The sequence below is a fragment of the Psammomys obesus genome, unplaced genomic scaffold (assembly GCF_907164565.1).
Source record: "Psammomys obesus unplaced genomic scaffold, mPsaObe1.curated_primary_1811, whole genome shotgun sequence".
NCBI lineage: Eukaryota > Metazoa > Chordata > Mammalia > Rodentia > Muridae > Psammomys > Psammomys obesus.
This window is the reverse complement of record NW_026591918.1, coordinates 3,613,203-3,635,162: the sequence shown is the minus strand read 5'-3', so window position 1 is coordinate 3,635,162 and position 21,960 is coordinate 3,613,203. Positions and strand designations below refer to the sequence as shown.

The 21,960-nt window shown below is 45.8% G+C and overlaps 1 protein-coding gene across 2 annotated transcripts in view; it reads right to left on the bottom strand.

The window, feature by feature from the left end:
• Anxa11 (annexin A11) overlaps positions 1-343 on the bottom strand; it is a 45,566-nt gene extending 45,223 nt beyond the window's left edge. Inside the window, exon 1 of one of the 2 annotated variants that reach the window (XM_055612385.1) lies at positions 223-343. The gene's annotated coding sequence lies outside the window, so the exon portion shown is untranslated. The remainder of the gene's footprint in view (positions 1-222) is intronic. The other variant, XM_055612384.1, reaches the window with a different exon arrangement.
• Between the last annotated feature and the right edge of the window lie 21,617 nt (positions 344-21,960).

Here is a 21,960-nt window from a genome sequence, read left to right as displayed (position 1 = left end):
CCGCCTTATATAAACGCAGGCGGCGGGTCCAGGAACGCGCGCCCGGCAGTTCCGGAGCCAAGTTCCACAGACAGCCTCCTCGGCCGGCCGGGCTCGGCTCAGCCTCTCCCGGAAGCAAGCGCCCCGAGAAGGGGAGACTGGCGCACGCGGGAGCCCTGCGCCCCCAGCTCACCTGCCCGGACCCCGCCCCACCCCACGCCGCCCGCCGAAACCCTCACGCACCTGGCACCAGAGTCCCGGACACGGAGTTCGTTCGGACGGCAGCTCCCCCCGACGCTGGCTCTCCCGGAACCCGGACGGCGAGCGTCTGCGTACGGTCGAAGGAGGAGCCCGCGGGGCGCAAAACTCTCCGGCGCCGCCGCCTTAATCGCCCCGGGGCGGGGCCTCGCGAGGGGCGGAGCCTCGCGGGGCGGGGCCCTCCGGAGGGGCGCGGTGCCCGGGACCACGCCCACAGGTGAGGGCCGCCCTCGGACCGCGGCTGCGTAGGAAGCCCGGGGCCCTCCCGAGAGGGTGGGGCCTTCGCTCCGGTGTGTGCTTCTAGAGCTCCGACAGTGAAGAAAACCTTAAAAGGTCACAGCGCGTGCAGGACAGGAGGAACCTTCATAATGGAAACAATTACTAACGGCCTCATTCGGTGATCAGGGCCAACAGCAGCAGCGATGAGTTGCACTGATCTTCTTCTGTCCTGTGGTTCCTTCCTCCCTGTGACACATGACTCCAGCGTAATCGTGCAAAAACATCAGACCAGCCCCATGCGAGGAACTCACGACTGTCCATGGAAAGGTCATCTAAACAAGGAACGCCCGAGAAGCTGTCACACGGAGCTATAAAAACTAAATAACGTTACATCTGGGATGGGATGGGGGGGGAGGACCCTAGGTTAAACACCGGTGACAATGGGCTGGTGATGGCTCAGCGCTAAGAGCCTTGTCTGCTCTCCCAGAGGTCCTGGGTTCAATTCCCAGCAACCAGAACAGGGTGGCTCACAACCAGTCTACACTGGGATCTGATGCCCTCTTCTGGCATGCCGGTGTACATGCAGATAGAGCACTCATATACATAAAATAAAATCTTCAAAAAAACAATGACAGCTAAAAGGTATATAGATTTCAATAACAATACATCAGTATTGGCTCATTCATTGTAGCAAAACTACGAGTATGTTAATGACAGAGTGTTTTATTTGTTTGTTTAGAAAGAGGTTCTGTAGTGAAACATGATTGTGTAACATATTTTTAAAAATTAAAAATCCTCTCACTCTCCCCAGCTCACTTTTAGGCGCCGCGTTCTAGGTGTCTGTCAACACACTGTCTACACGAGCGTTGTTTAGGGTGCCTAGGTAAACGTGTTTGTTTACAAAACAGGACTGCAGCCCTTTTTTCCTCTCTGTTTCTTGGAGTGTCCTTCCAGCGGGCGCCCGGGGCTCGCCAGGTCCTTCCCAAGGACTGCACAGTGTGCTCCCTTCCCGCTTGCGGTCCAGTTCGGTAGTGTCTAGCTCCCAGCTGGTGCGCACTCACTGCATGGCCTACTTTTGTCTTGAAAACTAGCCACGAAAGGAGCCTCGCGGACGGGTGTATTTCGGTGGTCTGCCCTGCACCGGGAGGGCTCCGCGTGCAGGCGGGAGCAGCGCGGGACGGCCTGGCTATGGACGCACACACGGCTGGTTCTCTAGGGCTGCCCTTTGTAGCCGAACACGTGCCCCTGCAGGCAGAGCTCCCTCCGGATTGGATAGCGCGCTTCGGAGGCAAGCGGGGAAACTCGGGCAAAGGATTCCAGAGTGAATGAAAAAAGGAATAAAGAGGAAAGGAACGCGGTTGCCCCTAGGTATGGTGGAGAAGAAAGTTCATGGTAGATAAAAGGAAGACATAGTCAGAGGCGGACACGTCTGGGAAAGTCCTGAGTGGTCATGACCTGAGCCACGTGAGGAGATAGGGGAGGGGAACCAGGAACGGCAACCCGGAGGTCAAAGGCACAGAAAAGGGGGCGGGGAACCAAAACGATTGGATTAAGTAGGGAAGAGCAGCCCAGCCCCCTGAGCTGGAGAGTTCCGGGTAGAGGGCCAGGTAGGCCAGGTAGGGATTGAGGGGTTCTGGGAGAACCCGGCGGCCAGGTCCGCTCTGATAGGTTAAGTAGGCACGTCAGCCTGACACTTAACGCAGAGAAGCAGATAGAAAAAAGACGAGCAGAGGGGCAGAAAGAACAGGAACTGGCTGTTATAATTGCTGGACTCACATGAAGTCCGCCACCAAACCAGCTCCAAGCTTTTCTGGACTTTAAGGAGCTGCGGTCACCCAGCACTCTCTCAGAGGCAGGGGAATTCTCCAGGGAATGTCACCTGGTTGCGACCCAGCTCCTCTGCCCCAGTCCTGCTCAGTTGCTCACCACTGCAAAGGCGGGCTTCTGATGGCCCACTCTTCTCTGAAGTGGAGCCAATGCTTCTTGGAACGTGACGTGTGAAAGACAAATCGATTAGGGCAGTGTTTCTCAACCTGTAAGTCGCGACCCCTCAGAGTCAAACAACCTTTTCACATCTGCAAACCAGATATTTACATTTCATAATAGCAAAATTACAGTTACAAAGTAACAACAAACATTTTTGTAGTTGTGGGTCACCACAACCCTGGAATTGTATTAAAGGGTCACATTAGGAAAACGGAGAACCACTAGTTTAGGGTGAAACTCCTCTCTGTGACACATACCTTTCTGCCTCAGAGCTCTTCAAAGCCAGAATGTCGAATAAACTGCCTTTTGTAATTTTTCCTTTTTTATTATTATTATCATTTATTACAATTTATTCAATTTGTATTCCGGCTGTGGCCTTCTCCCTGGCCCCCTCCCTAGTCTCCTCCCAATCCCACTCTCCCTCCCTCTTCTCCCCCTATGCCCTTCCCCTAGTCCACTGATAGGGGAGGTCCTCCTCCCCTTCTTTCTCTCAGGTCTTATCAGCCTTTTATAATTTTAATCCTTTTTTTTTTTTAAGACAGAGTCTTAGGTATTGCAGGCTGGCATGGAACTAACTGATTATGTAGGTGTGAGTACAATCCCTGAAAAGAAACTGTCTGGCTGTGAACAACGATAACAGAAGAAGAAGAAAAAAAAGAAGAAGAAGGAGAAGAAAAAAGAGAAAGAAAGAAAAACTTCAGTACTGTGGTGAGATTAGAATCTTGCAGGCTCAGCCAAGCAGTGGTAGCTCATGCCTTTAATTCCAGCACTTGTAAGGCAAAGGCAGGCGAATCTATGTGAGTTTGAGGCCAGGCAGTTCTGCAGAGCAAGCTCCAGGCCAACAAGGGATACCCAGAGGAACCCTGTCTTGAAAAATGAAAAAAGAAAAAAAATATATATATATATTCCAGAACAGCCTTGCCCCACTCTGTATGTGAATTAACACCTCACAATAAAAAATAAAAACCTCTTAGAAGCTATTAACTTAGAACTAAAAAAAAAAAAAAAAAAAAAAAACACCTTAGAAACTATCAACCTAGCAGAACACTAGCTTCTACCAATCTAAGAGCTAAGAATGTGGTCAGATAACATCTTGAGCCTATAGACTAGCTCCCTATCTCTTTGTCCTTCTGTTAAACCCAAACATGTGAGGAGAAAGACCACCGACCCAAACCATCATGGCCAGATCAATTCAAGCAGGCAATTAATTCAAGCAGCTTTTTTTATTCCTGTATACAGGCTGCCTCCCCCTAAGTAGGGATTCTAAGTGAGCACTCTATAAACTGAGCTGTATTTCCAGCCTCAACCTTTTATTTTCAACAAACTTGTTGCAGCCCTGGCTCAGGGTCTGTGAAGTGCTAGGGGCTGAGTTGGTGCTTCCGGCTCTGTAAGCCCAGTCCCAGGGGCAGTGGCAGGAGTCACCCGGGCAATGCTGGGTGAGTGAAAAGGTGTGAAACTTGGTGTTTTAATCTCGTTCTGACATTTATCAGTGATGCTGGCGTAGTTAGGGCTTAGTGCTGTGAAGAGACACCGTGACCACCGCAACTCCCATAAAGGAAAACAGTTAACTGGGATTGGCTTGCTGTTTCAGAGGTGTGATCCATTATTGTCTTGGGAGGAAGCATGGTGATGTGCAGGCAGACATAGCGCTGGAGAAGAACTTTGAGAATTCTACATCTGGATCTGAAGGCAACAGGAAGAGAAAGGGTGCCTCTGGGCCTGGCCACAGCATTTGAAACCCCAAATTCCACCCCCAGTGACACACTTCCTTTAATAAGGCCACGATTACTCCAACAAGCCACACCCACTAATGCCACCCCCTAAGCACTCAGATATGAGTCTATGAGGGTCATCTTATTCAAACCAGCATAGATGGATGCTGCCAGCTTTGGCTTTCTTGCCTATAAATTCTTCTTCCATAGCGTGACACAGCTTCACTGTGCTCAAGATGCTACAGATACAAGAGAAAGTAAATGCTCAGGAGGAGCATGGTATTATCCACTCGCTTTCTTACATCAAACTATTCAATACATAATAGTTGAGTACACCTAAGGTGACTTTCCCAGGGCTTAGGAGGCCTAGAACACAAGTATCATTGCAAGTTCCTGTAAGAAAAATGAGGCAGGAGAGGAGAGGAGGGAGGGGCTTATGGGGGATATAAAGTGCAATTAATAAAAAATAATTTAAAAAATAATAATAAAGAAAAATGAAGCAGAGCTGGTACACCCCTTTAATCCCAGCACTGGGGAGGCAGGGACAAGCAGATTTCTGTGAGTTTTCAGCCAGCTTGGTCTACAGAATGAGTTCCGGGACAGCCAAGGCTGCCACACAGAGAAACCCTGGGGGTGTGGGGGAGATACACATAGATGAGGTAGAGAAGCAGGGATTAATTTCACTACGCCGAGACTGCTTTATTGGAACAGTGCGGGGCCTCAACCTTTCTGCAGGATGAAGGCTGAGAATGCTTACAGGGGCTAGGGCACACACAAAGGTAACTAACAGGAGATCACGGGTATTCTTTTGTGGCTTAACTAGAAGCAGGGCGATTTTGATACCTGCGTAGATTGTTTCTGCAGGTGGATGGAAACGGTCAGGCTGGGGCTATGTCATTCTTTATGACTAGAGGCCATTGCCCAGAGCAACCTGACTCAATTCCTCATGGCCTGAGGCCGTCACCCAGCAGATCCTCTAGCTAGGTATGTTGGCTCATGGCTACTATCCCAGCACTCTGGAAGTTGAAGCAAGCAGCCTGCTGATGCAATGAGGAGGCAGTCTAGGCTACATAGTAATTTGCAGTGGAGGAGAGGGGAATTCTTGCCTTCTTAGTGCAAGTGTGTCTAATGGGGAAACAAATGCATCATAGATGCCACTTGTAATAAAGATCTTCAAGAACCTCTAGGGGTAGGTGAGATGTATCTAGAAAGTCTTCTAAACCCCCTCACCAGCACCCATGTAAAAGTTGGACAAATCTGGGGGGTGGGGGTGGGGAGTGGCAGGTTTTGCACGTCTTTAATCCCAGAACTCCGGAAACAGAGGAAGGCAAATCTCTGAGTTTGAGTTTAGCCCGGTCTACAGACCAAGTTCCAGGACATTCAGGCCTACACAGAGAAACCCTGTCTTGGGAGAAAAAAAAGTTGGCTGCATCACAGATGTTCCCACAGGAAGCTGGAGATAGACAGAGGGATTCCTGAGGCTTGCTGGCCAGCCAGTCTGACCAACCAGTGAGCTCTAGTCACAGCAAGAGAGACCTTCTCTCCAACAAGGTAGAAAGTAACTGAGGAAGACTCCTGATGCTGACCTCTGACCTCCACACAAATCACACACTTACATTGCACATACACCAACTTTTAGTTATTTTAATCATGTTGATTCTTTTTGAGGTGGCTTTTTGCTATGCTTCCTGCTTTTATCTTTGTGGTTGCTTCTCTTAGGCTCACTCCAATGATCTGGTTTCTAGAATTCAGCATCAAGATGGAGTGTTTTCAAAGCCTTTGGCTCTTTTCTAGTAAATGTGTCTATAAATATCCCTCTAAATCCTTCTTTAGATTCATGCCAAGTTTAAATACTCTGTATTTTTGTCACCTCTCAGTTATAAATAAATACTTGGGGATGTTAGGATTTTATCCTTAATCTATGGGTTAGAAGTACATTTCCAATTTTTATTTAAAAAATTATGGTTTTCTTTTCTTAAATCAATCCTTCTTGTCATTTATTTCTCTCTTTAATGCTTGGAGATAAGAAAATGCACTCCTTTTAGAAGGCCATCTTCCTTGGCGGCCTCATTTTTGTATATTCTGGTGTCTGTGAATGTATATTTGCTGTAGGTGCAAAACTCCACTTTTAAATTGTTCTGTGAACTTGCAAGGCAGGCTATTTAGGCCTTTCATCTAATTTTCTCTTTTGCTCTCTGTTCCATCTATTACTTGCTAAGAGGATAGATCGAATCTCCCACTTTCACTGCCATCTAGTCTCAGTGTTCACCCAGTTTCTAATCTTTCTTCTCTTATTGTTGTTGCATCAGTTGCTTCATATAACAACACTTTTCACAGGTTTTAAAAATTCATCTGAGTATCTGCCATTAGGTAGTGCATTTAATCAGTTCATGTTGATAATGCTGCACAAAAATATTTGGATTCATTTCGGCCCTGTATGTGAGCAATAGTATATGCTCATTAGAACTCATTATTGTAGCCTTGGGAACTACTACATGCTGGAATTCTTCCATCATGACTGGTAAGACAGTTGTGGCCATAAAATCTTCAAAGCCCCCCTCCCTCCATCCCCATCACCAGGCTACCTCTGATCTGGCAACCTCAGAGCCAGTGCCCAGCACAGGAAGACCTTCCTGGACCCTTTGCAAGACCATGTGGTGTTCAGAGCATCAAACTCAAGTCACGAGGCTTCATAGTATGCACCGTTACCCTATGAACCATCTCATTAACCCTAAAAATATAACTGTTAATGTTAGAAATCACATATTTGAAAGAAGCCTTAATTATCATGGCTTTATGAAGCAAGACCGAAAACATTTTGTAAAAATGGAGTTGTATTTATTTAGTGCAAATAGCTGCTAATGGGGCTATTAATATCTGAAAGTTCATTAGTATTTTACTGTAATTAGTGTTTTGTTAAGTAGCTATTGCTTTTGCAAAATATATACCGTGCTTAAGACTTCTTTAATTATCTATATTTAACTTTTTATTACATTTATCTACTTATGGTGTGTGTGTTAGCATGTGTGTTCACTCATGTAGAGGTCGGAGAACTACTGATTTTCTCCTTCTACCACTTGAGTCCCAGGGATCAAATCCCTCAGGTTTGGCATCAAATGAGTTTCCCTGCTGAGCCAACTCACTGGCCCAGCCGTCTGCACTTTCAAAAGTTTATATTAAGTGTTCATGCAGTATAAGTGTATTAACTAATGACATGACCACTCCATGGGGTTAAGGGAAAGGTTTTTTATTGTACATGAGAGAGAGAGAGAGAAGCCAGGAACATCTAGAAGAGTCCAGAACAGAGAAAGAAAGTAATAAACTAACATGAGCAGCTGAATGAACATGGCCAGGCTATCTGCAAGAAAAGAAAGAACAGCAGGGGATAAAGAATAAAGAAAACATGCTGAGAGAAACAGGAGCAAAGCAGAGAGCAAGAGAAAGAGAGGTGGGACCCTGCTGTTAAAGTCAAAGTCTGACGTTTCTGGATAGCCTCTGAGCTCTGTACAAGATGAGGGACTCTTTTTCTAAGCTGAGTCCCCTCTCAGCCTGATCTGGGGAACCCCAGATCTTCTAAGGAGTGTCATATAGCCCTCAGGGAGATTACTGCTCAACCCTTTCCTGATAAGACACCATTTAGTGTGCACCTGGGGATTCCTGGAAACACTCACCCTATGCTAATAAGGTGTCTTGGTGTCTTGGCTTTCAGCCAACGACTTTTAACCATACCTGGGGTTCTCCCCCCACCCATAGGATAATTAAGTATTGCTCCCCCCCTTAGGATAGGGCTGTGTTGTAAATGAAGTTTCCCTGGCTCCCCTAGCCCCAGTGACTCAAACACATTGTTATGCCCAGTTCATGAGACCCCAAAAGACCACCAGGAATGGACTCCGCTGCAAACACATGAGTGTTTATTTAATTCAAGCTCAAGCCTGGGTCACAGACCCCTCCCTGATGAAGAGGAGGAGTGTGGTGGGGCAGTCTAGGGGAACAAGTTTTTTAAAGGGAAAACCCTAAAGCAGGGAGTTATTTGCCTTGGAGTTACAAGATTGGGTAAGGGAAATTGACTTTTGAAATGATTGGTTTACTTTAGGCTCCAAGTCCATAAACTGTTCTGGCCTGGCCATCTGGGCTGGTTTCCTAGCAACGGTATCTCTAGTAGGCAGGAAAAGAATGTGGTGAGGCTAGTTCCTCCCCAAAGGTGGCTGGACATGTATCCACCTGGCTGTTCAGGCTTGTGCTTTATACTTTAAACCAATACCCAAAAAAACCCTAATTTTTAATTCTTTGGCCTCTCAACATTCATCTTCAAAACTCCTTCCACTGCCAAAAGGTTTATAAGTCCCTGTTTAGCTCAAAATAAATGGACCAGTAACATCTGTTTCACCACAACTGGCTGAACCTATTCACTTATTCTGGGAAGGACAGGCTCCCTTCCTCCCCGAAGAATTCATCGCTGGACCCCCAGAGCTTGGCTCCTGGGCATTCAGCTCTGCCCAGCACAATAACCCTCCGCTGGAGCAAGCTGCTGGCTGTTCCCAGAGCAGCCATTTTGTCTGCTCAGACAAAACTGGGCTCCCACCTCTGCCTCTCCATTTTGGAGCTCTGATTGAGCCTGTGTTACTGGCTGCTCACGAAGCAGCCACCAACTGTCCCAAGTCAGGCCCTTGTTGTTTCATGGCTTGGGTTTCAGCGCTCTGAGATCCTTTGACTGTGGCACTTCACCCTTTTCTGCCCCTGAGCATGCAGTTCCCGACAAGCAGCAGTGGCAGGGAATGCCAGCCTGTCCCAGGATAGCCCAGGCTCCTCCCACCAGATGGAGAATAAGTAGAGAATCAGAGAGAGAGAGAGAGAGAGAGAGAGAGAGAGAGAGAGAAAAGGAAGGGAGGGGAGGGGAGGAGAAGAGGAGAGGAGAAAAGAGAAAACAAATAGCAGGGTTATAAGGAAAATGAGTAGCTGGGGTCAGGGAAGCCTGTGAGCTGGAGGGAGTTTACAGTAAGGAAGGAGGTGAGGAGGGCTAGGATGCTAGCATGGACTTTGAAATGTATAACATATAGTTGTGATACTGAAGGAGTCTGGAGGCCAGCATGAATTTTGATGTGCTAATAGGAACCACAGGTAGCTGCATGTCCTTTCTGCCAGACGTAAGAGAAATGAATTCTTTTGGTAGAAGGGTGACCAGTTTCTTAAGTTCCTGAGGAACGAGGCTTGTATCTAACCACCAGAAATCTTCCTAGAGTTCAGGTTGCCCTCATTTTTGGATATTTGGAGTTTCCTTTGGACTGACAAAAAGAAATTGTACTAATTCCATTTTGATTGATCTGTATATTCTTGGACCCTGAAATAAATCTTGACTTAATGAAAATATTTACATAAATAAATTCTTGGAGCTGGTTATGCTTACCTAGCATGTACAAAGCCCTTGTTCAGTCCCCAGCTCCCATGGTAGGACACACCTGTAACCCCAATGCTTGGGAAGCAAAGTAGAATCAGAAGTTCAAAGCCATTCCAGTTACGCACCACCTTTTAGGCTAGCCTGGTCTACATAAGACCATGACAGAACCTAATTTTTCATATCAGAAAACAAAATTGTCACTTCTCCCCACAAACCTGCTTTTCCTATTTTCTGAGTCTCTGGGGTTCACTATTTCCTGCTACTATCATTCCAAACGGTAATTTAAGAGCAACTAGAATCTTCTTATCAGAATCACTTTTCACGACATATCAAATAGGGATAGATTCATCTAGAAGCTTCAGGGCTCTTTCCTTGCAGAATTCCTTACAAGGTTATGGTGAGAGGGGCTCAGCCATGTTTTATCTTGTCTTACTTTATTACAGAATTTACAAAAATGAACTATCTTATATTCATGTAGTTAACTAAGATGGCTGGCTTCCTTTGCATCTCATTTCTGAAGTCCTTCACACTGAAGTGTCCATAGGAGATGTAGTCAGAGACAGAAAATGATGGTGATATTTACTGTCAGTTCAACATATGGCTGCTACATAGCCCTTCCTGTGTAGGAATGCCTCCCAGGAATGCCACTGTGACTCAGAGATGGCATCTCACCAATGACTGCCCTATAGTACCAGTATTCAGGAATGTGTTTGCATAGAGGAGGAACAGGATTTGACACTCATGGAATAAGAAACTGATCTATGGAAACTCTTCCCGCCACCCTGTTTATAAAGTTGTAAGCGTGAGACACTGTGCTCTGTCCATACTATTTAAAATGAAAATTCTCTCTATGGGGATTGGCTCAACACAGAAACATACACAACTATGTGAAATAAATGTATAAGTACTTTTTAAAAGCAACTTTGGGAAATGGACTTTATTAAAATTTCTGCACAAACCATGAAAGTAGTGGGAACAGAAGCATTCTTGTGTGTAAAGTGGAATCTTCCGCTTCTTCCTGTTGTGTGACTTTTCCTGGGGATATATGAACAAATAAGAGTCATTCCAGATGAGAGCACCAATGACAAATAGTTTTTAAAATTATTCTACCTGAGTCTAACTTAGTGAAGGAGTGAGTTCATTTGGGGTTACTTTCAGGACTGTGGGTGAGAGGCTGCATCCAGGAATGTCTCAAAGAGAACTGTGTCACCACAAAGACTCACAGAAGCTGGAGCAGCCAGGCTAGAGAGTTCCTTTGCCCCTGCAGTGATTACTGCTTATAGGACCTTAGGAAGGGGCTAATTGTGAATCTTGTCATTTCAGGACTTTTCTCAGGCTTCTAAGTTTCTTTTACTTTCTGAACTTGTAAATTAAAGTTACTTCTTGAATCTTGCCTGGCATTTAGGAGAGAAGGTTTCAGTTAGAGAAAAGAGCTACACCATATCTCCTTATCCACCAAATCTTGATTTATCTGATCTACTTTTTCTGATGTTCTAAATTCACTAAAAAAAGAATAAAATCAATAATGACTTGTTAGGAAACATTTCTACGAGGATAACAGAGATCTTGACCCACCACTAGAGTAAAAACATCCAGTAAGTACAAGAACAGGAGAACATCAAAGTCGTGATGTTATAGCTGATGCATGAAACTATATAGAAATGATTCCAACACTGAAGCTATCACTAAAGTTTTCATGTTAAAAATCACAATCGTGGCCCATGACTATAATACCAACAATTAAGAACGCAAGGCAGGAGGATCAAGAATTTGAGGCCACCATGAGCTATGTAGAGATCCTTTTAAAAAACATAAGAAAAAAAAAACATGTATTTTCAGTTAAAATGACTAACTTTGGCAGGATGTGGTCCCACACACCTGTAATTCCAGCACTGGAGAAGATGATGAAGGAGGACTGAGAGTTTGAAGCCAGCCTGTGCTACATAGCAAATTCAAGGCTAATGTGGACTGTATAATGCAACCCTGCCTCAAAAACAAAAAGAGAAAAAACAACAACAAAAAGCTGGGCTGTAGCTCAGTGAGAGAGTTTTGCATGTGTAAGGGTCTGGATTCAATCACCAGTACTAGAAGAAAGGAAGGAGGGAGTGAGAGAAGGAGATATATCATGTGACCATTCTGAGAAAACTGAAGAATCTTAGATTTCATGAAAACACTGTCAGAAAACCCTCCTTAGCTATTGACTTTGTTTCCTGTATATTTTCTGACTCTAAGCCCTATTCTCCATTCTCTAGATACTGATATCCCGGGCTGCAGGCCCTTGTGGTCTAGGCTGGGCCTCTGCTAAGCTGACCTGACCTGGGGCTTTCATACAGATAGGTCTGTCCTCCTCCTCCTCCTCTCAAATCTCCCCTCCAAGATGGGCAAGTCGCAGATCTAATCTTGCCACTATCTAGAAACCTTTGTGGATTCTCCAGGAACACAGACCCTATCTGTTCAGCTGCTGTCAATTCTATCGACATGAGGAGAAAGACTATCAACCCAAATTATGGCCAAATGAAAACATGCTTTATTTGTGTACAAGTCGGAGCTGAATCGATAGCTGTCTCCCCCTAAGGTGGGATTCAACAGACTAGCCCCAAGCTAACTTTTCAAACCCTTTTTGCAGGGCAAAACCAGAGAGTGGAGAATTTTGCATCTAAGAGTGGTTACAGAAGACCAGGCAGTTAAGGAAAGCGGGTCATGGAATAATGGATATAGAACATTTTCAAGAACAAGTGACTGAGGGAAGTGGGAGGCTTGTTTGTGATACATTCTATGGTTGCTGGGGGAGAGTGCAGCTCAGCTCTGAGAAATAGACTCACGTTTCAAGAAACTTAATTTGGCCACAGACTCAAAATGGCTCCTAGGCCAAAATGGAGAAGGGCTGGTTTCTCACTTAATTTCCTCTATTCAGCCTCAGCTCTGCAGCCATAGTGGCCTGCATGTGTCCTCCCTACTTCTGCTATGTCCTGTCTCTATCCCTCACTCACATCCTCTCATCTTTTCTCTCTGGGTAGTTGTCTTAGTTGGGGTTTTATCGCTGTGAAGAGACACCATGACCATAACAACTCTTTTACAGGAAAGCCTTTAACTGGGACTGCCTTACAGCTTCAGAGGTTTAGACCATTATCATCATGACAGGAAGCATGCAGTGTGTAGGCAGGCATGGTCCTGGAGGAGCTGAGAGTTTAACATGTTGAACTGGAAGCAGCAGAAGGGGACTGTGTGTCACTGGGCATAGCCTGAGCACAGGAGACCTCACAGCCCCCTCCACAGTGACACACTTCCTGCAACAAGCCACACACCTCCTACTAGTGCCACTGAAGTACATATTTGCTTCTGTACTTTATGTATTTGGGGGTCTCATTGGAATGTACACCTGCACGTCAGAAGAGGGCATTGGGTGATTTTGTGGGACTACAGTTATAGACTTGTGAGACACCACTATGTGCGTGCTTGGAATTGAACTCGGGACCCCTGGGAGAGCAACACATGCTCTTAAGAGTCTGCTGCTAAAATGGGCTCTTTGTGGTCTGGTGCACAAACAGGCCATGGGAGTACATACCCACTTTACACATTTTCCGAGGGGATTCGTATTGCTAGTGCAGCGCTGGCCCATTCATACACATTGAAGAACTTTCCCCAAGTTCCTCCTGCAAAGAAGCTGGCTCTGCAGAGAGCGTCCTTGACCCTCATGCTCTTCCTGATGCTTGAGTTTTCAGGAGCGTGTCTAAGTGAAGCCCCAGCTCAGCTTATTTTTAAAGTATGACTCATCCCTTACTTGGCAGTGGGAAGCGCCACGCCAAGGAGAGTCTCAGCCTCACAGCCACACTGCATCTTTGAAAAGCTGGGAGGGGGGAGTCTCTCTATGGATAAGTGCCTTCAGAGCACTCTTCAGGCTTGCTCTGAAATAGAGGGTGGGTTCAGCAGAACAGCGGAGGAATGTGCTCACCCATCTTAAGGAAGTACTTTAACACTTTGCACTTTGAATGGCAGCCCCTGACCCACGTGGAGGAGTACTAAACAAAAATGTGATTTTGAACAGGAGACCCCTCTGTGGGGTGCTCCTGGAGACGGTGACCCGCCTCAGGACTCCGGAAGAATATGCTTTTTGGTCTCGGCAGATGGAGCAGGCAGCCTGCAAGTACTCGGCAGCATGTGTGGGGCCTATTTCTTTCTCCACATCAGCTACTGAGAGCTAAACTGGAAACGACAGGAGACCATAGAAACAGGACTAACCATTCTGATCTGGACAGTTATGGACTATGGGACACGGGTGTGTGTCTTTGGCAAGATACTCTAAAGCAGTGGTTCTCAACACTCCTACTGCTACGACCTTTTAATACAGTTCCTCAGGTTGTGGTGATGCCCAACCATAAAATCATTTTGTTGCTACTTCATCACTGTAATTTTGCGAGTTATGAATCATGTGTAAATATCTGATATGGACCCCTGCAAAGGCGCTGTGACCCACAAGCTGAGAAGTGCTGCTCTAACGGCTTAGCTTGCTATGGGCAGATGTTGAGTCCTGGGAAATCTCCCATGAGGTCAGACTTGGAGACAAACAGATCCTACCAATCACTCTTGTGAAAGGGACTGCCATTCAGTCCTCCATCTCGGAGCTGGGTGATGGAGAGGATGGAGGCTTTCAGAGGAGGAGCCTAGAGCGTGGTGAAAGTATCTTGCCATCTGAAGGAATTGAGGCCACCTTCGTGGGACCTCAGTCAGCTCCTGAGAGAGTGAACTGCTAGAAAGGGACCAGACAGGACCCCCTCTGTCTTCGGCTTCTTGTCTCATCGTGTCATCTCTTACCCCTTCTTCCACTCCTGTAATGATGCCACTTACTATCTAGTGATGCAACCATGGGCTCTGGCTGGGGACAAAGCCATGTTTGGATTTTCAGCTCCAAAGCTGTAGGCTGAATAGGCCCCCTCTCTTTGTGAGGCACCTAGCCTCTGGCATTTCATTATAGCAGCAAAAGCCAGATGGACACAGAAATCCTAGCATCAAGGATGGCCTTCTCCCTTCTCCCTCAACAGTGTACTTTCTTATTAACACACATCGGTCGCACCACAGGGAGCAGCAGGGACTGGAGGTGAATCCGATACTGTATGTTTCCCACTATTTCACTCCTCGTTCCCAGGTCTAGGTACATTCTCACACCAAAATTCACTTATATTACGTGAGCCAAGTGGAAAACAATTTAAAGTGAACTCTGGAGTCAGAAAGTCATTTGCTGAACTCGGGCTCCACCCTTCATCAGCCGAGTGGCTGTGGGAAAAAATATTTAGTTGTTTATCTGTGCAGCAGAAACAAAAACTGCTTCCCACACACAACAGTTGCACAAAACTCTTCACGAAGAGCTGGCTGCAGCTGTACGCGGTTCCTGCCTGCAAACATAGCATGGTGGCTGAAAGTCTGGCTCTGAGGGCTGGTCTCAACGAGTGGGCATGACCGCACTCAAATTCTACCTCTCCTCGACTTGGCTATAAAAATCTTACATCTCGTCGACAAGGCTGCTCGCACACACAGAAGCCAAGGTCGGGAGCACACAAGGTCTGGAGCACACCTGTGTTGATAACATCTCTAAATGCTAGCTATTTTTCAGCTAATGCGAACAGGAACTGGAAACTGGCTTCAGGGCAGAGACCACCAAGAGCAGCAGTTCCGATAAAGAAATTGAGTTCCTATTTCCTTACCTCTGAAATAATCTCCTCTCTGTAAAGATTCTAAAGCCCTGGTTCTGAACCTTCCTAATGCTGCCACCCTTTAACACAGGTCCTCATGAGGTGGCGACTCCCTAGACATAAAATTATTTTGTTGCTACTCATAACTGTGATCTTGCTATTCTTAGGAATCATGGTGTTAGGAATCTTCTATATGACCCTCAGTGAAGCGTCTGATATGCAACCTCAAAGAAGTTGAGGCCCACAGTTTGGGAACCACTGCTCTAAAGGCTCCCCCCCAACAAGACCACACACACCTCAGAGAGTGAGAGGGGGCACCCAGGCACCTGGCTGGGCCGACTGGGCTGGCCGGATCATCACCTTCCTCACAGCTTCTTTCGTGAATCTTAAATCCCACAGACTAGCAGCCTGATGGCATCGTGCTCCCCAGAGCCCCACTCGCTGTAGGGATGCCCAGTCTGCTCTCTCTTTTTCTCTTAAGTCTCCTGTCATAAAATACTTCTTTCCAAAACCTACCCCTGCAGTCTGTAAATCCAATTCTTCAAATCTGTGAGACCATCAGGCGAATGGCTATCTGTGTGGCCTGTTAGCATACCAAATCTCGCATTGACCTCCAGCCTCTCTCACCATCGCAAGTACCTGTTCCAGAGTCCGTGCTGGCTTCCTGGCTTTTCTCCGTCTTCTCACCTTGCCCTCGATCTGAAATTTCTCCAGCTCATGGGCTTCTCTCTCCCAGCTTCTCATTCCCATATAACATTCCCATTTTGGCCATGCTCTCTCTTTGGTCTTCCTCTCTCCACACACACCACCTTTACCTCTCTTTCTCAGTTTCTTGGCCCACACTTTCTTTCGCTTCCTTTCTCACTCACTTCCTTTCTTCCTTTCTCATTGCCCAGTCCAGGCTGTTGACCATGGCCAATCTACTGCTTTCTCTCCCTGCTTTGGACACTTCCAGATGCCTCTGACTGTATTCTCCCTCATATTTACAATAAAACCTTCCCCTCAACCATGTTTTAGAGTGGCCATATCCTCAGTTTATACAAAGACAAGAACCTAAAAGCCACTGGCCTAGTGTGGCTTTGGTGGCTGTTGAGTCTCTGGGACCCTAGCCTCTCAAACTAACACAACAGGAATTGGGAAAGATCTGCCTCTCTTTCTCAAAGATACCCCGATACTCCTGAATCACAGTTATACCAGGAGAAAAGGCAGCTCCAGCTCTGTTAGAAGAATCGGGTCTTAGCTCTGTCTCTCAGCTCCCTCCTGGAGCTCATTGGAGTGCTCTCTCTGGTGGGGTTCCTGTTTTTTACCCTTTCCCCTATGCTTCTCATCTCCTGCCCCAGGAGCTGCCTGCTCGGACATCAGTATTTGCTTCCAGTGTCTTAGAGACTAAGGGGCTCAGACAGCGAGGCCTCCGTCTGGTAGAGCTCCTGTTTGTGGTGCCTCTCACTCAGCGCCTCCCACAATGTCTTCTCTTCCTGTTGCTCTAGCTCTCAGCTGGCTTATGTCTCTACAGCCATGGTTTCTTCCCACTCAGGAATACTCACCTATCTTCTCTAATTTCCTCTTCAGACTCAAAGATTCCATTACGTCTTACATTAAATGGCTTGTCCTCGGTACAGCTCTATTAATAGCCAGAGATGGCACACTTAATTTCCAAATTCTCACATATTTCAACAACTTCTGCCATTGTCCAAATAAACCATCCTCAAATCTCTTTTTTTAAAAAAATATTTTTAAGATTATATACATTTGAATTTATTCTGCCTGCAGGCCAGAAGAGGGCGCTAGCTCTCATGCTAGATGGCTATTAGCCAGCTGGGAATTGAACTAAGGACCTTTGAAAGAACAGCCAGTGCTCTTAACCTCTGAGCCAACGCTCCAGCCCCTCAAAACTCTTATCTTTAGACTTTCTCTATTCTCCACTCTCATCTTTAAACTCTTATCTTTAAGCCTTCTTTGGTCCCTGCTCTTATGTCTGAGCTTTCTTTGCTCTCTACTTGTCCTGGTCTCATCCTCTAATCAATAGATTTAGTCTTACAAAGATTCAAATGTCTTTTGAGTATGTTTTATGCTCCATAAAAGAGCTGGCTCTAGAGTTGGGTTGTGACCCTCCCTCTCCAGACTGAAGCCTTTGTATTTGAAAGCTTCCTCTAAAATCTCTACCATGGACCAGGCAGGCCACTTGGCTCTGTGACAGGGAGGAAGAAAGCAAAACAGAACAGCACAGGAAAAGGCACTACTTGCTTTATAACAGTTACAAAGTAAACTATTCCCAAAACGGCTTATAACTGATTATCTCACACTCCTCTTCTTGGTTATATTCAAGTCTCTAAATATTCCCCTCTCTAAAACTCTAAAACTTGTGCCAAAGTATAAACTTTATCTCAAGATATGTAGGAACTATTGTGTAAGTTCACTGGGTATGACTTAAAATTCTGTAAAATCCCTAACAAGAAGTCAGTTTAAAACTTGTAACAAACAGGCTGACAGTTAAAAAAAATCTATACATAGAAAAAATTTGTTTATTTTTCTATTTATTTGTTTATTTACACACACACAGACACATACATATATTTGTGTTTTTGAGACAGGGTTTCTCTGTGTGGCCTCAGCTGTCCTGGACTCTCTTTGTAGACCAGGCTGGCCTTAAACTCCTAGAGATCTGCCTGCCTCTGCTTCCCTGAGTGCTGGGATTATAAGCATGTACTATCATGCCTGACCTACATAAGAAATCTTTAATTTGCTGCACCATGCTTCTATGTAACTTAGAGTCAACTCTTGTTTATAAAAACAGTACTTACTAGCAACATTATGTTTGGTGAATAAAGTATGTTTGATAAATAAGGTTTATCAGTTCCAAAGGTTTATTCAGTTTAGCAGAAACTGACTTTCAGATGTATGTATATCTGCTTTGTCTTGTGAAACATCATTAAACTTTAGCTATTTAGATAAATGGAGTCACATTTATCCAAACATATAAAAGAATCAGGAAAGTTCCCAGTGTTATAATAATGAGTAATACGCTAAGTAACAGATGTGGTATAAAGAAGACTTTTGCGGGAGAGGGAGAAGACGGGGTAGAGAGGAGGGAGCCTGTCACAGAGAAAGAGACATAAAGAGGGAGGGAAACTGTCGCAGTGGCGACAGATAATGACATCAGAAGTTGCTAGGCAAGCTAGGGGGAGTGCCTGCCCGCTAGCATTTCTCCCTTTCTGTTTAATTAAAAACCTGACAAACTTAAGAAAGGAGTGAGGATATTGTGTTCAAAAATGCTTTTTCCTGCTGACTTCAGGGTGATGGCATCTTTGGGGACCCTAAGAAAATGGGGGGCTGAAGCCCTGAGAGAGCCGCCTCCATTATCGCTGCCCAGGGTGTGTGAGAACATCTGCGGCAGGAAAGGAGCATTCAGGTCCAGCTGATGGATTGCCGGGGGGAGCTGTTTTGGTGCTGCCCTGGATATGGAACACAGCTGGACTGTTATCATGCTTAAAAAAAACAAACAAAACACTTTAAATTTACATTTCTTAAATCTCTTTCCCCTTACTCCATCTTAATCCCTTCCAACAGCCCAACACAGGTAGGAGAGAGAAAGGGTTGGTGGAAGAACACAATTCTCTTAGCTGCTTCCTGCTGGTTAGGGCTGTCAGGTTCCTTGGAGCCGGTCCAGTCCTTGTTTCAGGAGATCTCCAACTTCTCCAAGTTCTACACAATAGCATAACCATTGTTTGTACTTCGCAGTGAAATACACGTTGTAGAAAAAGGCAGTAGACCTTTTCCTTGTGTCATTGCTTAGTAGAGGCTTGGAAAAGGATTTTGGGCTAACAGCGCCAACGCTCCTTAAGGTGAGCGCAGTCTCAGGTGACTGACACCACTCGTCCATGTGAGAAGTTGGGGGGTGCCGAACGCTTGGGGATCAAGTAAATATTTACCCCCAGCTGCCCTTGATGAGCCGGTCAGCGTTAGGCACAGGCAGCTCGGGACATCTGAGGGCATCGCAGACCTGCTATGAGCACACAGGCATTCCCACTAACCCGCCTTTCAGGGCTATAACAACCTCTGGCGTCATCACCACCAGGTGTGCTGCTAGGCGTGCTAGACAAAAGGACCCTCCTCCTTCCCCTCCCCCGCCCCAGATCTGTTGCCTGGCATATTGACCATTATTATAACTCCCAGTCTCTCTGTAGGCTGTATTTATCGTTAGAAGTTTTATTTTGATGCTAATAGAGTCAATTAGATCTTCAATTCCAAAGCTGAAGGCTCAAACCTAACAGGGATAAAACGGTAACATCCTAGTCTTATGAAGCTACTAACTTGCAGTAAATTGTTACAGATACACATGCAAGTTAACAATGATTAGTTGTTATATATAGTTATGATGCAGTACCAGGCCAGGGTGTACCCCCTGGGGAATTACACCACAAAACAGATCTGGTATAAGGAGGCTTACTGTGGTGAAGGGAGACAGGAGTTAGGGCCTGGAGGAGGGTGGAGGCAGACAAGCAAGCTATGAGGGCAGAGAGAGAGGGAGCGGGGAGCAGAGAAGGACAGAGAAAAAAGAGAGAAAAGTAGCAACAGTAGCAGAAAGAGGAAATGTGAGATCAGAGGGAAGCTGCACTAAGAGAGAGCCCACTTGGTTCTGCACCTACCTGGCCGCAGAAGGAGATGGCCTAAGAAGCTGCTAGGTCCCTAAGAGGAGCCTGGACACTAACAAGTTGCCTTATAAACGATAAAATTATTTAATGCGTTCAGAACTAGTCATGCTAAGTACAAATGTAATTCATTTGCAGGGAAATCCTTTAGCTTGCTGTATATCCCATTCAGGTTAAGCCTGAAGCAAGTAACTGAGCTTGCTTGTTTAAATCTGGTATACTTAACAGATCCGATGGTGGCCCTTAACCCCTCCTGAGGAATCTGTTAAATACGGCACTGAAAGTGTTTAATGAAAAATGCTTCTGATAGACAAAATGCCAGGTCCTATCAGTTTCCCTAAGTTCTCCTCCAAAGACCATGACAAGGCACAAACAAAAATCCTCTGGGAACTTGCTTCAGTCATTTGGAGAAGAACTGTCCTTCACCCCCACTACGACCCTGCTTGAACTGTGGACAACAGAACACTGGAGAACTGACCTCACTCTTCGCCTGTTAAAAACCAGGCCTTGCCTTTTCTAGAGCTACTAAGTCTCCTGGTGAGAAAGGCAGATTTACAGACAGATTTAAACTCACAAAACAGATTTCAATGTAAAAACAAACTCAAGCTATGATGCTACTACTTACTAACTAAAACTTTACTTTTTACTGTTTCTTTATTTAAAAGAAATTACTTTTCAGTAACTGCTTCCAGTAATCAATGTTAACTCTAAATTACTTCAAAACCAGCTCACTTCTGGCCTCAGCGGTCCCACAAAATCAAAGGGCCTTCAACTTGCTACCTGCTGAAAGCGGAGGCACTTGCCCTTCCTCAAAGAAGAATGTTGCTGCTATGCAAATCATTCTGGCCAGATTCAAGAAAGTGTTAAAGATTGATAGGAGCTGGCAAAAGCTCTACAGGTCCCAGGAGCCAACCCTTTCGCAGAACCCTTATTTTGGTCTCTCGTGAGCTCCTAGCTTGTACATCTCCCCGTCCCACTGATTTCTGTAGTGTCTGTAATAGTGATTGTCCCCTGTCACTTCAGGTCCTTCCTCTCAGGAGAGAATTGACAAATGGGCCTCGATGCTTTCTCAGGTCTCCTACTGTTGTCGACTAGCTGGAGCCCTGCTTTGGACCAGCATTCTAGACTGCTTCAAAGCAGCCTGCAGTTCCCTGTCTTCAGGTGGTTATGCAGAACCTGTATGATTGAAAGAGATGTCCCCAGCTCTTGCTGAGTCCCTTCCCCCACCCCAGCCTTTGAATGGTGTCTTTATTGCTGTTTAGGGTTAGGGTTAGGGTTTTTATTGCTGTGAAGAGACACCACGACCACAGCAACTCATATAAGGGAAAGCATTTATTTGGGGCTGGCTTATAGTTTCAGAGGTTTAGTCATGGCAAAAAGCATGGCAGCATTCAGGCAGACATGGTGCTGAAGAAGGAACTGAGAGTTGTACGTCTTCATTCTCAAGCAGCAGAAGGAGACTGTGTGCATACGAGGCCTAGCTTGAGCATATACGAGACCTCAAAAACCAGCTTCATAATGACACATTTCCTTCAACAAGGAATAATAGTGCTACTCTCCATGGGTCAAACATTCAAACACATGTGTCTGTGGGGACCATTCCGATTCAAACCACCACAACTGGTGTTGCAGCCTTCCTGAGCCCTGACAAGGACATCCTAAGCTCAGCTGAGAAGCAATTACAGAAAAAAATAACGTTGCTCCCTTTTCCTCAACAAAAGTCTGTAATGTCAGGTCCAAAGGAAACTTTATTTCCCTAAATTCCAAAAGGCAGAAGGGAAGGGATAATTGTGATGAAATATAAATGCAGCGAGGCGGTACCAAGGTCGGCCCATGCCAAGGTGTGCCCCTGAGAAATTACATCATGCAACAGATCTGGTATAAAGGGTGTTTATTAGGGAAAGGCAGTGGAGTGAGGACCTGGGAAAGGGTAGAGGCAGCAAACTAACCCTGAGGGCAAAGAAGTGGGGGAAGGGTGAGGTGCAGAGAAAGACAGAAAGCAGGAAGAGAGACCTCCTGGAACAGAGGGGAGGAGGATGTCCTTTTATTCAGCACACACCTGGCCGTGGCAGGTG